This window comes from Malus sylvestris, chromosome 10 (assembly GCF_916048215.2).
Source record: "Malus sylvestris chromosome 10, drMalSylv7.2, whole genome shotgun sequence".
In the NCBI taxonomy this organism is placed as follows: Eukaryota; Viridiplantae; Streptophyta; class Magnoliopsida; order Rosales; family Rosaceae; genus Malus; species Malus sylvestris.
Genome location: NC_062269.1, coordinates 9,592,902 through 9,608,507, shown reverse-complemented (window position 1 = coordinate 9,608,507; position 15,606 = coordinate 9,592,902).

Sequence of the window (15,606 nt, the reverse complement as noted above, 5' to 3'; positions counted from 1 at the left end):
AATAGTGAGTGTTCAGTTTAAGAAATAGTGTGCGAGCATTCAGTTTAAGAAATAGTGATAGTGCTAGTGTTCAGTTTAAGAAATCATAATAATATTAGTGTTCTATTTAAGAAATAGTAATGGTACCCCTATCCAATTCGAGAAATAGTTAGTGTTCAATGTTTATAATTGACAATTTTGTTTACTTGGGGAAATATTGTAGCTATTTGATCTTTCTTTTTCTACTTGAAGACGTAAAGTATCAAATTGTTAGTATGATATCAATGCATTTTTTTTGTTGATTTGTTTTCAGGTTGTTGCTGGGATAGAACAAAGCCACGAACAACGCTACCAGTAAAGGCATATAACAAGGAGAAGATGGTGGTATTGAAAACACCCTAGGCGGTGAAAATACCGAAGCTTTACGAACAAATCTACAAAACCATTGTTTTATCTGTCAAGAGTCGAGACCTTACTTGCAAATCTACAAAGACTCAAAAACTAGAAATGAAAGTGAGATAATTTCCAATGGAAATGGCTCCTGCATTATAGGAAAATGGGTTCTAAATGGTAAGCAAAACTAAGAGTGGAAATTAATCAGCAAAAGAATTTGAACCACCTAATTACAAATAAGTAATAAATTAATAAAATAATATTAAAAAAGAAAAAAAAAAATATATATATATATATATGTATGTGTGTGTGTAATAAAAGTAATTGGGGAAGCAATTGCTCCCATTTTCTTTAAGCGCGCAAAATGGTTTAAGGAGGTGGCCATTCTTCTTCACCCACGTTGAGTTTTACCTCCCTTTTAGGAGGAAGGGGGACGACAAGAAGAAGACAAGAAAAGAAAAGCAAAACTTGAAGAAAGAACAAACGGCCAAAAGAAAAAAAGAAAGAGAGAAAGAAATGGCTGTTAGGATATAATAGTGCCAAGTGTTACATGTATAGCTTACCATGTGTCTATGTATCATTGGTTAAGTCTTGAGTTAGTTATAGTTGTGTATTTATAAGACATGTCAATGTATTGTATTGGATTGGATTGAATAATGTGGTAATAATAATTCAGTTTACAAAACTCTCTCTCTACTTTCCCTCTCTACATTTCATAGCTCTTACATTTTCTTACAGTTATCATGGTATCTTCGCCGATCAAGGCTCGCGTCGTCGGTTGATGATCCTATTGCTTCCGCTCGTTTGATTCTTCGTGTTGTTTGATCGGAGTGTTGCCTTTGTTACTCTGTAGCAACGTCTAATCGTTGGAGTCGGTGGGAGGTGTTTGTCGGTGGTGATTGTCGATGAAGTCGGTGTCGTCGTCGTCAAAGTTCCTTAGAAACCCTAGTGTTTAGGGGATTTATCGCGGTGTTGAATCGTCAGAGTTTCGAAGGTGACATTCTTCTGATTGTTTCATGATTCTTCATCCCTTGCCTCTTGATTCTTGTTCGTCTAAACCCTAATTTTTTGGGAATTGTTGTTCACGATTCCTACTGTATTCTGTGTTTCTGTGATTTGCCTATTTGTGCCGTGCTTGATCTGTTTGTATCTTCACAATGGTTACCTCTGCTCAGTTAATGCTTACACAATCGCTTATTGCTTCTCTAATTTCAAGTGTGGGTAATATTGTTACTGTGAAGTTAGATGACTCAACTATGTGACTTGGAATTTTCAATTGGAGTTGTTGTTAGATGGTAATGGAATTCATGGTTTTGTTGATGGATCCATTATGTGTCCTACCAAATTTGTTGATTCTGAATCTGAGGGGGAGGTTGATAATCCAATGCCAGTAATCTCTGATGCATACAAGGTGTGGAAAATTCATGATAAAGCATTAATGACTCTTCTTACTACTACTCTGTGCACTGCTGCTTTATCTTGCATGATTGGATGTCAGAGTTCTCAAGAAATGTGTCTTAGTCTTAGAGAACGGTTTGCGAACATGACCAGGACTAGCATAGTTCAGATGAAAATTGATTTGCAAAATATACAGAAAGGATCTGAATCAATTGATAAGTATCTTCAAAGAATTAAGGATACTAGAGATCAACTTGTTGTTATTGAGGTCTTCATATCTGATGAGGATATTGTGATTGTGGTTTTTCGAAGCCTCCCTTCTGAGTATAACACCATCAAGTCTGTGATTCGTGGTCATGAAACTCTTATGCCCTTGAAAGAGTTGCGTTCACAGCTTCGAGCTGAGGAGTCCACTTTGCAAAAAGTTTCCAAGCAAGTTCCTTTGATGTCTGCAATGCTGGCTCAATCTTCCAAATCTGGCACACGGGTAGCTTTTCCGGTTCTTCACAGTTTCATGAATCCCAGTCACTTCAACAAATGCCTTTTCTAAATCAGTTCTCCCAACTGCCTGTGTCTGGACCATTTGCTTTTGTGTCTCAAACTGGTTCAGGGTCTTACAACAATTCCCGAGGAAACAATTGGAAGAACAAAGGCAAAGGCAAGAAGTTTTTATCCGGATTTCAACCTTCTCAATCTCAATTCTCAGGAGGTCCGTCATATCCTCAACAATTTCAGTCTGTTGTTCAACCTTCAAGACAACAAATGTTATCCTAAAAAATGCCTTGAATGATAAAATTGTCATTAACAATGTTACACTGAATACAAAGCAATGGCAACAACTATTGTCGAACTTGTGTGGCTACAACAATTACTCAAAGACTTACACATTGATACTTCTCTACCTCCTTTACTTCATTGTGATAACATCTCGGCTATGTCTTTGGCAACTAATCCTGTTTTGCATTCCAAAGCAAAACGCATAGAGATTGATTGTCACTTTGTGAGGGAGCGTGTTCAGCAAAGCACTATTTCTTTACAGTTTGTGGCTTCTGTGGACCAATATGCAGACATTCTCACCAAGGGTTTATGTTCGCCATTGTTTTCTGCTCATTGCTCCAATCTTATGCTTGGACAATCCCAGCATAAGATTGAGGGGGAATGTTAGGATATAATAGTGCCAGGTGTTACATGTATAGCTTACCATGTGTCTATGTATCATTGGTTAAGTCTTGAGTTAGTTATAGTTGTGTATTTATAAGACAAGTCAATGTATTGTATTGGATTGAATAGTGTGGTAATAATAATTCAGTTTACAAAACTCTCTCTCTACTTTCCCTCTCTAATTTCCCTCTCTACATTTCACAGCTCTTACATTTTCTTACAGTTATCACTGGCTGACATAATGGTATACTTGTAAATGAAGGAAAGTTTATTTCTAACAGAATTGGCCGACAGAATAACATTGCTGTTAGGTGCAAAGGTGGAAAGAAAAAATCATTTCGTTTTGGGCTTTTAGTTCAGCCTATGTGTGTTAAATGTTTGTGAGTCTAATATAGATTAGCTTTGTCCTTATGATTAAATATGAAGCCCTTTTGGTTAAATAATTGTATAGGGTGATTTTTTATTAAATTAAACTTAGTTTAAACCCTTTTCATTAAAGCTCCATTTTTTTAATTGACACAAAACTAAAGAGAAAAATTGAACGTTCTAACTTCTCTTTGTCAAACACGCACACGCACAAGGTCTTCTAATTCTCCTCTGTGACGACTCCACCACAGACGCCATATCCTCAAATCAAATTCCAAGTTTCTCCGTTGTTCAAGTTTAGTTAGACACCTCCACCGCAATTGGTTGTACTATCTGGGAATCCCAAATTTCCAATCATCGATAATTTTTCATATCTTCAATTTATTGTGGTTTGTAGGTTTTCACTCAATTCTAGTTTTGGACGGAGCAAAAGAAGGGATATGACGGAGAAAACAAAACTTACAATTAGAAGGTCTGAGTGCCATCGTCTCCATTTATAATAATGGGCATGAAAAAAGTTCTTAAATGTAGTATAATATAGTAAGACTTATGGTTAATTTGTGATTCTTTATTCCAAATTTCATTAGTTAATTCTATAATAGTTTGGTTGTATATGTTGAGAAAGGCATATTTGTTTTTATTGATAATGATGTTGTAATACGACGTTTTCAAATATGAGAACACGTCGTGAACAATTATAAATGAAATTATTGTCGATTTTTAAGGCTTTTTATATTAGCACCCCACAAAATGTTGAATGCACCTCACATTAAAATTTAATATTAAACGACTTATTTACCCCACTATACAATGACAATTTTGGGCTTATTAGGTTTTAAAAAAAATAAAAATTTCTAAATACACCCCAAATCACTTTTAGCGTATTATTTATCTTCTCAACTATCAAAACCCTCCCACCCTCCATTGTTGAACAAAACCCTAACCAATGAAACTACAAACAAGTTGATTGAGAAAAATTGTTTTTGACGAATGGAACACGAAATTGATGTTTCGGAAGCTTCACATGAGGTAAGACTTCATATTTTTCATTGTTTTTGTGATTTTGACAACATCGATAGTTATTTAATCTTGCAGTTGCTACGTTATTTAAACTTCTATATTCATATTTCTTTTAGGGATCACAAGGATCCCTGTGGCTATTCATCAGTTTCTTTGCTGCTAGGGTTTTGTTGTTTTTTGGGCTTTGTTTTTGTTTGAGAAACTCTATAATCTGGTTACTGGCATGAAATTAGTAATAGACTGAATAAGAGGTCTCCTAATAGATTATTTAAACTAAGGTTACTTGGTGTGAGAAATAAGTTAACACACAAATTAACCCTCTTGTTGACAATTGTAGTATGGATAAGTAGGGATCGTTCTTAAACCGGGGATTAGGAGGGATTGCTAAAACACTCTAAACTGACTCAAATCTGTGAAACAAAGTTTAAAAATACGAAACTAGACTCAAAGAATGCAAAACTAAACTCTAAAACACTAAAACGAACCAAAAGAATCAAAACAGCAACCAAACACTCAAAACTGCCTAAAAACCACTTTCTGGGCAGTTTTGAACACAAAGCATCAAATTGGACGAATTTGGGTTTTAACTTGTACCAAAATACTTAAAAACATAAACCAACACACTTTCCAATTAATCTAGGAATTCAAAATAATTGGGGATTTGATTTGGACGAAAATAAACTTAAATGGCAGATTGTAAGAGAAACAGATTGTAATACAAAGTTATGAAGAATCAATGGATGATGGAATGGCTAAGGGGTTCTTCTCCACATATGAAATATATGCAACCTAAATCGATTTCCAGTTATCAATTGAATAAGTTATGAACCTCAACACTCCAAGTTAATTAGGTCCGCTTAAATTAACCTTCAGATTTCCCTAGGATCATTGAATTGGATGAATATGCATCGCAAACAAATTATTCCTAACAATTTCTTTATATGAACAGCATGATAAAGACACAAGTTAGAATCATTACGTTCTTTGGAAATCATAAGCATCGACAAGGCATTCGTAACTATGAAAAGCATGATACTCTTGCCAGGAATCTACTTAACACGATCGTGACTAGCGACCTTCACTACTTACAAATATAAATTCATAACGATTAGGTGAAACAAATTTATATCCTAGCATCAAATTCAAGCATGCAAATTAAGCGTGCACTCTCAATCAACATACAAGAATAAGTTATAAATCAAATGGTTAAGCAAATTGTATTCACGACTTATGTAACAATAATTGGAAGTAATCAACTCATTTCACATATATAATCATGGTTTTGAATACACCCTTAGCCAAAAACGAAATTAGCCAATCATACTTAAAGCAAAACAAAGATTACATGAATTAGACATTAAAATCCCAAAGAAAGAAAACACCTAGAATGCTCCAACTTGGCAGCAAGTGCATCCAAGATTCCTCATTTCCCTTGCTTGCGGCAGATTGGGTTATGGACAGGTTTTGGGTAGTTTTATGGTGTAGAATGGATGGGGAATGGTATGGAAAGGTTTAGGGTGAGTGTGGAGGAGTGTTTGAAGGTTGGAGGGTGGTAGAGAACTCGGCAAAGATGGTGGAATAAGGTGGAGTGGCTGTTATATTTTCTGGGCACTAGAATGGTGTTTTTGGGGTGTTTTGCTGCATAGGGTGAGTATGGACGAATTTTCTGCATGAATGATGAATATGGGAGGTTCAACCCTTTGCCAAAGGTTGTAAAATTGTATATATAGGCCCCAAAAACCCTAGAGAATCAGATTAGGCAGTGGGGGAAATGCACAGCAAGGAGGGTGAATTTGTGGTGTGCAATGGTCCAAGGATGAAAATGGAGAAATGATGCAAAGTATGGAGGGTAAAATGGAGTGGTATTTCAGCTAGGGAGCATGAATGATTGTGTTCATTGCATGGAAATGAAAAGGGGAGGTGAAATGTTTCAGAAATTAGTCAAAGGTGCAGCAACATGTGTTGCACATGGCATTGGATCCCAAATGTGGATGATAGAGCATCAATTGGTGCATGGAATGGTTGTGAAAGTTGTGTGAAATCAGATGGGTGAAGGGAACAAGAGGTATGCAGCAATTGAGTGTGATAATTGAGTGTATTGGGGCATGAAATCAGAAATATTTTAGGGGACAAGGATGATTAAGCATGCATGGGAATCCAAAGGGAATGCTATGTGGATTGCACGGCAAGGATGTGTGTCCTTTTGTGGCTGAATTCATGATCCTTTGTACACTAATTCTTGACATTCTTAGTCTCTTTAAGTCTTCAATTTCGTCCAAACCTTGGTTCCAAATATGTGACATGCATTCCAAGCTCCATTTTGCTCCAAAATGCTCCAAAATGCATCTTCTTGCCTACTTTGTCCTTAAAATCTGAAAACACATGAAAATGACTTTAAACATTAAAATAACTAAGGAAACACGACATAAATGCACAAGAACAAGCCAACTAAGTCGCATAAATATGCTCCTATCAAATTCCCCCACACTTAGCTTTTGCTAGTCCTCGAGCAAACAAAGAAATAAAACGAAACGAAACGAATACAACACAACCTAAACCTTCCAACATTTGCCTCAGGGATTTCCAATGCACATGACATGTTAAAGATTATCATCCCCACATATTTGAGTCATCTCTACACTTAAGCACATACTTAATCATAGTCACTACTTACTTGTTCACGTTAATCAATTAAAACAATGTTTTTGATGTAGTAACATGCCTTAGAGAAATCACTCAATTCTTTACAAGATATGCACTCAATTTTCACTCAGATTTTCTAACTACACACCCTATACTAGTTATATGTGAGAAGATTGATGTAGATATGGAAACGAACGCTCACATATATGTATAACAAAGGACGCAATTTCTGGAGTTAATAAGCATGTTAAGATATGATCTCATGAATGGAATGCTACTACTTAGATGCGAGAACCAGTGACACCATATGCTCATACCAAATTCAAACTCCACAAATAGAAACACATAACACTCAAGATTGAAGTCAAGGGTTGTAACGGGGCTTGGGGTGTTGGCTAACAAATGAAGGTAAGGGAAAACAAACGTTCTTAAAGCAATAGCAAATAAAATAATGAACTTGAACTTAGAATTCACTTAGATTGCAGAAATCAACTTTTAGACGTAAGGGAAAGATTTAAACAACTCTTAGGGTCAAATTCAACTTTTTTTTTTTTTTTTTTTTTTTCACCCATGCCTATGGCACACTACTTACATGAGAAACACTTCCCCCACACTTATTTTATGCCATACATAATTACAAGGAATTCAATTTGGATCATGCTTTACTATGCTTTAAGAACAAGGGTATGGATGATCCTAATCTAGGCTAGGTGAGGATAACGTGGGTTAACAAAGAACGTAGGCTAACAAGGCTCAATGGGGTTAACTTAAACAAATAATGAAGTAGGATACACGGCAATTTGGCTTTGGTGGTGGTAACTACACAACTTCATCTTGAATATGTGTTATGCAAATCAATATCAAGCTTTGAATGAAATGGGCATGAGTTCTAGAATTTGGAACTAAATGTGAAACGCCTTCTAAGTAGTAACCAAGCAAAGAAAAATGAGATCATGCAACGACTTTAGAAAACAATAATGCACAGATTATCAACTCTCCAAATAACGTTTAGGCTCAAGTCTCACAAGGTTGTAGCGTTTGTTTGAGTTTCTTTCTTCAAGCATGTTACAAAAACTAATTTTTTCTTTATGATTGCATGTGAATTCATAAATTATAACTACAACCAAGTATAAACCAAAGAGCATATCAAACTTTCATCCATGTTTATAATTCTCTTTAACAGTCATGTAATTAAATACCAAATCCTCATCATTGTGTTGGAAGGTACCCTAAGACACAAAATAAACGAACAAAAACAACTCTTTTTGGGTTTTTCAAAACAATTTTTTCAAATTTTTATGAAATTTTCGGATTTTTATGTCAAAACATACTGAAACACTCCAAAACAGCTTAAAAACACTTAAACAACAAGGAACAACACTAGAAGTAATGGGTGATAATTTTCTACGAATTTTCATGCAAAACAGTAGTTACCAATTCCCCCACACTTAAATCGAACATTGTCCTCAATGTTTCAAGCATATACTCACACCAAAAACAAGCAAATAACAAACGACAAATAAACATGACAAATATGGCAAAGTAAAAACTAGACAGAGTAGAGTTTAAGAACGCAAATCTGGTTTTGGAGATAGTTGATCTTGTTGACTTTCCACAGCTTTGATCTTGAACTGGATTGGAATTGTACGGCGAAGCTTTGCTCTTTGGTGATGTTGCAATTCCTTATTTGTTCTCCAAGCAGATGTGGCAGCTTCTCTAGTTCTTCATCTCAGACTCCTTCTGCTGGGTTGATTGTGCAAGCTGCATTCTTCTCTGCTTGTTTCTTCTGCACGACGGGCAGGCATGAGGTAAAGGTGTTGGTCTGTTTCTTTCTTCAATCTTTCCAAGTGCCCACCTCTTGCTTTCTTTCTCCTTGTCCCTAGTTGAGGATGAATCAGCACGTTGTCTCCACATGCTTCGAGGAATCATCTTCACTTCCCTTATACGTGAGAGACGAAGAGGAAGCACAAGATGATGAGTACTCGAGAGCAGGTGCTGGCTGGAGAAAGGACAGGGAGAAAACATGATATGAGATACTCGTGCTTTCAACCTTTATGATATGAAATACTTGTGCTCTGGATGGGTTGTTTGCAGGGGTATCCCAGGGGATGAGAAATACAGAGTGACTCGAGAGGGTTTGTTGGAAAGCCATTTCAGAGAGGATGAAGGGTTAAGTGAGGCTGAAAGTTGGGTGAGGCTGCTTCACTTTGAAGTTCAACATTTATAGAATTTTCTTAATGGCTAGGAAGGCATTGTTCCATTACTCGCGTCGGCCAGCCTGGGATAATTTAATAGTAGTTTTCACGTGCATTCCGCTTCTCCAGAAATTTTCGACAGATTGTGCGTGATTTACGCAACGCAGATGTGCAATTTGACAGATGCTGACACGTCTCGATAAAGCAGAGGCCTCTTTAATATCTGAAATTTGCGCTTCGAGTTCTGAGCTTCGTTGAGGGCAGAGATTGCATGTGACAAGTGCTGACGAGGCTGAGAGAGACAGATGGTTGGAATCGGTGCTTCGACAGACTGCCCGTGATTTTCGCAAAGCTGAGTTGCGTGTGATGGGTGCTGACGAGGCTGAGAAAGCTGACACTCTTCGATATCTGGAATTGGTGGTTTGTGAGCAAGCCCAACTTTTGAGAAAGCTGGCGCCTCTTCGATTTTTGAATGGCTTCTTCGATTTCTGAGCTCTCCTCTTCGATTTCTGAAATCCCATCGCGTGCTGATTTTTATAGAGGTATGCAGGACGTTCAAAGCACACTTGAATTTCTGCCTGTAAAAACTCCTGTTTTGCACTTCTACGATCTTGACTTATCCGATCTCCTCTTTCTTTAACACCTCTGAAAAATGTCTGGCCCTTCCGACCATCGTTTTGACTTGAACCTTGGTGAAGGAGCAACCCCTCCTTCTCCAGACAACATATGGCGTCCGTCCTTTATATCCCCTACTGGTCCTCTTACCGTTGGGGATTCGGTGATGAAAAATGACATGACCGCTGCGGTGGTGGCCCGAAACCTTGTCACCCCTAGAGATAACAGACTGCTCTCTAAACGGTCTGATGAATTGGCTGTTAAGGAGTCTCTGACTCTTAGCGTGCAGTGTGCGGGTTCTGTGTCCAACATGGCCCAACGCCTATTTGCTCGAACCCGTCAAGTTGAATCGTTGGCGGCTGAAGTACTGAGTCTCAAAGAGGAGATTTGAGGACTCAAGCATGAAAATAAACAATTGCACAAACTTGCACACAACTATGCCACAAACATGAAGAGGAAAATTGACCAGCTGCATGAATCTGATGGTCAGATTTTACTTGATCATCGGAGGTTTGTGGGTTTGTTCCAACAGCATTTGCCATCATCTTCTGAGGCTGTACCGCGTAGTGAAGCTCCAAATGATCAACCTCCGGTACCTCCTCCTTCTGTGGCTCCACCGACTGTTGAGATTCCGCCAACTACTGAGACTTCTCCCAAGCAGCCATTGTGAAGGCTCCCTCTTGTCTTATGCTGTCTTTCTTTATTTCCCAGTTTCCTGTTCATTTCCATGAAGTTTAATGTTAAAATCCTTTGCATATTTGTTAATGTTTCAAAATAGAAAGTCATACCCCAAAAATAATTAAACACGCAAAAATATTAACAATCAAGCAGAATAAATGGGTTGCCTCCCTTGAAGTGCTTGCTTTAACGTCTTCTAGCCGGACGATACCACATTGATCAACCTTTATGGGAACCCACGACATGCAGTGGGATATCCTCCACAACATGCTCCACAAAGTGCTCGTAGTACGGCTTCAAGCGATGTCCATTCACCTTGAATTCTTGCCCGGTTCTCAAGCTCTTAATTTGGATTGCACCATGCACAAAAAGATTAGTAACAACAAACGGGCCAACCCACTTGGAATGTAACTTACCAAGGAATAGACGAAGACGGGAGTTGAACAACAACATTTTCTGCCCAATTTCGAAAGTCTTGCCTCGAAGCATCTTATCATGGAATGTCGTGGTCTTCTCTTTGTAAATTCTAGCATTCTCATAAGCTTCATGCCTTATCTCATCAAGTTCACTCAATTGAAGCTTTCGATGAATTCCAGCTTGGTCCACATTCAAATTGAAGGTCTTGATGGCCCAATGAGCTCTATGTTCTAATTCCACGGGAAGATGGCAAGGCTTGCCATACACAAGTCGAAAATGAGACATACCAATGGGGGTCTTGTAAGCCGTTCGATACGCCCATAGTGCATCATCCAACCGTAAGCTCCAATCTTTTCTATTTGGCCCAACGGTCTTCTCCAAAATCTGTTTGATCTCACGATTAGACACCTCGGCTTGGCCATTGGTTTGGGGGTGGTAAGGTGTGGAAACCTTATGCGTCACATGGTACTTCTTGAGTAATGCCCCAATGGTACGGTTTCAAAATGAGACCCTCCATCACTGATTAGCACCCTAGGCATCCCAAACCTACAAAAGATATTAGTTTTCACAAAATCTGCCACAACTTTAGAATCGTTAGTTCGAGTGGCTTTCGCTTCCACCCACTTGGAAACATAATCAACGGCAAGTAATATGTAAGTGAAACCAAAAGATGAAGGAAAAGGACCCATAAAATCGATACCCCAAACATCAAAGATTTCAACAACAAAGATGGGTACCTGCGGCATTTGATCTCTTTGGCTAATATTACCTGTCCTTTGGCAGCGATCACATGTTAAACAAAAGGTTCTAGCATCTTTAAACAAAGTAGGCCAATAAAAACCACATTCAAGAACCTTAAAAGCTGTCCTTTGGGTGCCAAAGTGACCCCCACATGCATATGTGTGACAAAAACTTAAAATTGAGTGAAAATCTGATTCATGCACACATCTTCTTATAACCTGATCTGAAAAATATTTCCACAAGTATGGGTCATCCCAAACATAAAATCTAGCATCCTTTTTAAGTTTATCACGTTGGAATTTGTTTAGGGTGCTAGGAACTTGTTTAGTCACCAAATAATTCACCAAATCTGCGTACCAAGGAGCACTTACCTGAACGGACAAGAGTTGTTCATCTGGAATTTTTTCAGAGATGGGAAGATCCTCTTCTTCACGCACCAACCTGCTTAGGTGGTCGGCAACAACATTATCACTCCCTTTCTTGTCCTTGATTTCGATGTCAAACTCTTGAATTAGAAGCATCCAACGAATGAGTCTAGGTTTAGCTTCTTTCTTGGTGAACAAGTACTTCAAGGCTGCATGGTCAGTGAAAACAATAACTTTAGTACCAATTAGATATGATCTAAATTTATCTAAAGCAAATACAACCGCCAAAAGTTCTTTTTCGGTTGTAGAATAATTCAATTGAGCATCATTCAAAGTGCGTGAAGCATAATAAATAACATGTGGCTGTTTATTTTTTCTTTGACCCAAAACAGCGCCAAGTGCATAATCCGATGCATCACACATCAATTCAAAGGGAATGGACCAATCCGGGGGAGTTATGATGGGTGCCGTGGTGAGGAGGTCCTTGAGATGCTTGAATGCCTTCTCACATGCCTCGTTGAACTCAAATGACACATCCTCTTGTAGGAGACGGCATAGGGGTTGTGCAATCTTGGAAAAATCCTTGATAAATCGTCTATAGAATCATGCATGACCAAGGAAAGAACGAACCTCTCTCACCGAAGTGGGAGAGGGTAAGTAGCGTACAAGATCTATTTTAGACTTATCAACTTCAATTCCACATTCAAAGATAATATGACCCAAAACAATACCTTGTTTAACCATAAAATGGCATTTCTCCCAATTTAACACAAGGTTTGTTTCAACACAATGTTTCAAGATTAAAGTGAGATTATCCAAGCAATTATCAAATGAATTACCAAACACACTAAAATCATCCATGAATATCTCAATAATTCTCTCAACATAATCAGAAAAGATGTTAACCATACACCTTTGAAACGTGGCAGGAGCATTGCACAAACCGAATGGCATGCGTCGATATGCAAACGTTCCAAAGGGACAAGTAAAAGTGGTCTTTTCTTGATCATCCGGGGCAATAACAATCTGATTATAACCGGAGTATCCATCAAGAAAGCAATAAAAGGAATAACCTGCTAACCGTTCGAGCATTTGATCTAGGAGCGGTAATGGGAAGTGATCTTTCCTTGTGGTTGCATTTAGCTTCCTATAATCAATGCACACTCGCCAACCAGTTTGAATTCGGGTAGGCACAAGCTCATTCTCCGCATTCTCCACAACCGTCACTCCAGATTTCTTGGGTACACATTGGATAGGTGAAACCCAACGGCTATCGGAGATGGGATAAATTACCCCACAATCTAGAAGTTTGATTATCTCATTTTTCACAACTTCCATCATCGGAGGGTTAAGACGGCGTTGAGCCTCTCTAGTTGGTTTGGCCCCCTCCTCAAGAAATATGTGATGCATACAAGTCGTAGGGCATATACCTTTAATATCAGCCAATGTCCATCCTAGGGCAGATTTGAATTCCTTCAACACACGCACTAGCTTCTCCTCCTCTTGTGCCGTGAGGGATGAGGAGATGATGGCAGGTAGTGTCTCGTTTTCCCCCAAAAAGATGTACTTCAAATGGCTTGGTAGGGGTTTGAGATCAAGTATGGGTGCCTAAACGATGGATGGAAGCAACTTGTTAGTCGAAATTGGAATGGAATTAAAGTTAGGAGACTTACCACCATGCTTAGGTAATGACTCAAGGGCAGCAACCAACTCAAAAATTTCATCACTAGGAGGCACGGCATGGCCTAGTCCATGTATGCCGTGGGTTACACTAGAATCTGCCCCCTTGGTTGTGAGTTCCATTCCTCGTGTAATGACTTTTTCAAGCGCATCGTCATTCAAATCTTCAAGATATCCCTTTACCACTTCCTTAGTTGAAATCCTCTTCCTAGTGGTGCATAGCTCCTTTAAAAACTTAGCGTATCTCGGGACTTGCTTAATGGCATCCAACAAGGGTATGTTGACTTGAACTTTCCTAAGTGTCTCAAGGATGTCATTTTCAGCTTCTTCCTTCTTTGTTTGCACAAACCTGCTAGGAAAAGGAGCATTCGAAGGCACAACATTAGTAGAAACTGGATTTGACACATTCTTACCTTTATTGGATGAATTGGACAGATTTGAAGCCATGGGGGCCTGCGGCATAGGTGTGTCCACCTTTGCCGTGGGTGGGCATGCTTCCTCCTCCTCAAATTGAAGTTTTTCATCCTCTTTGTGACCTGTTTTTGATGAAGAACCTGCCCCAATCTCTTTTCCACTTCTCAAGAGTATGGCCTTTGCACTTTCAAAGCCTCCCTTCGGGTTTGGAATGGTAGAACTAGGAAGCCTTCCTTGGTCTCTAATCTGCCCAACAACCTCGGCAATCTGCCCCATTTGTTTCTCTAGTTGGTCCACTCTTTTGTTTTGATTTTCCTACCCATTAGTCAAAGTGGTTAGTAACTTAACAAGTGTATCATTATCCAAAGCATTACCTGAAGTATTTGGGGCAGATTATGGTTGGACTTGAGGGGGTGTGTATGGTTTGTTGTAGAAGCCCGGGGGTTGTTGCCTAAAGCCTCCTTGTGTTTGGGCTTGTTGTGGCTCTCTCCATTTGAAGTTTAGATGGTCTCTCCACCCCGGATTATACGTGTTGGAATATGGATCATGTCTTGGCTGATTTTGGCTTTGAAACCCAATGGCATTAGCGCTCTCCCATCCACCATTCTCAATGAGTTGAGGACACTTTTCGGATGCATGTCCTTGGATAGAACATACGCCACACACCATGGGTCCTTGAATCTTCATTCCCTCGGCCATCTGTGAAACAAGAGAAGTAAGATTAGCTAACTGAGATTGAATATTGGAAGTGGAACTTACCTCATGCACTTGTTGCCGTGGGGGTCCTCTTTGGCCTACACCCTCGTATTGTTGAGCGTTCAATGCTCGATTAGCAATCAAGATTTTTGCAGCCATGGGCGTTTTGTCCACCAATGCTCCACCCGCCAAAGCATCGAGCATTTGACGTTCTAATGGTAGGAGCCCTTCGTAGAAGTATTGCAAAAGCAACTCCTCTTTCATCTGATGCTGTGGACAAGAAGCAACAAGTGATTTAAATCGTTCATAATATGTAGGAAAATACTCACCTTCATCTTGTTGAATTCCACTTATTTTTTTACGAAGAAGAATGATGCGAGAAGTTGGGAAAAACTTCTCCAGAAACGCCCTCTTCATACTCTCCCAAGATGTAACTGTACCGGGAGCCAACTCGTATAACCAATCCTTGGCTTTGTCCATTAAAGAGAATGGAAAAGCCTTCATCTTTAAAATACTTCCGTCAACGGTAACCAGAGTCATACTTGAGCACACCATTTCAAATTCTTTCAAATGTTTGTTCGGATCCTCCATGGACAGCCCATGGAACTTTGGAATGTGGTGGAGCAAACTTGACTTTAACTCGAACTCTTCGGTTTTACCTTGAGCAGCCAAGGGATATTGGATACATAATGGTGCGGCATTATCCAAACCCGAGGCGGCAAGCTCCTTGAGCGTACGGTTGTCCATGGCTATACCTTGCTCTTCTCCACCCACTTGTGCCGTGGGATCCTCCTTGTGCTGTTGGTTCCTCCTTCTTCTCAAAGTTCTCTCGAAGTCGTCGTCAA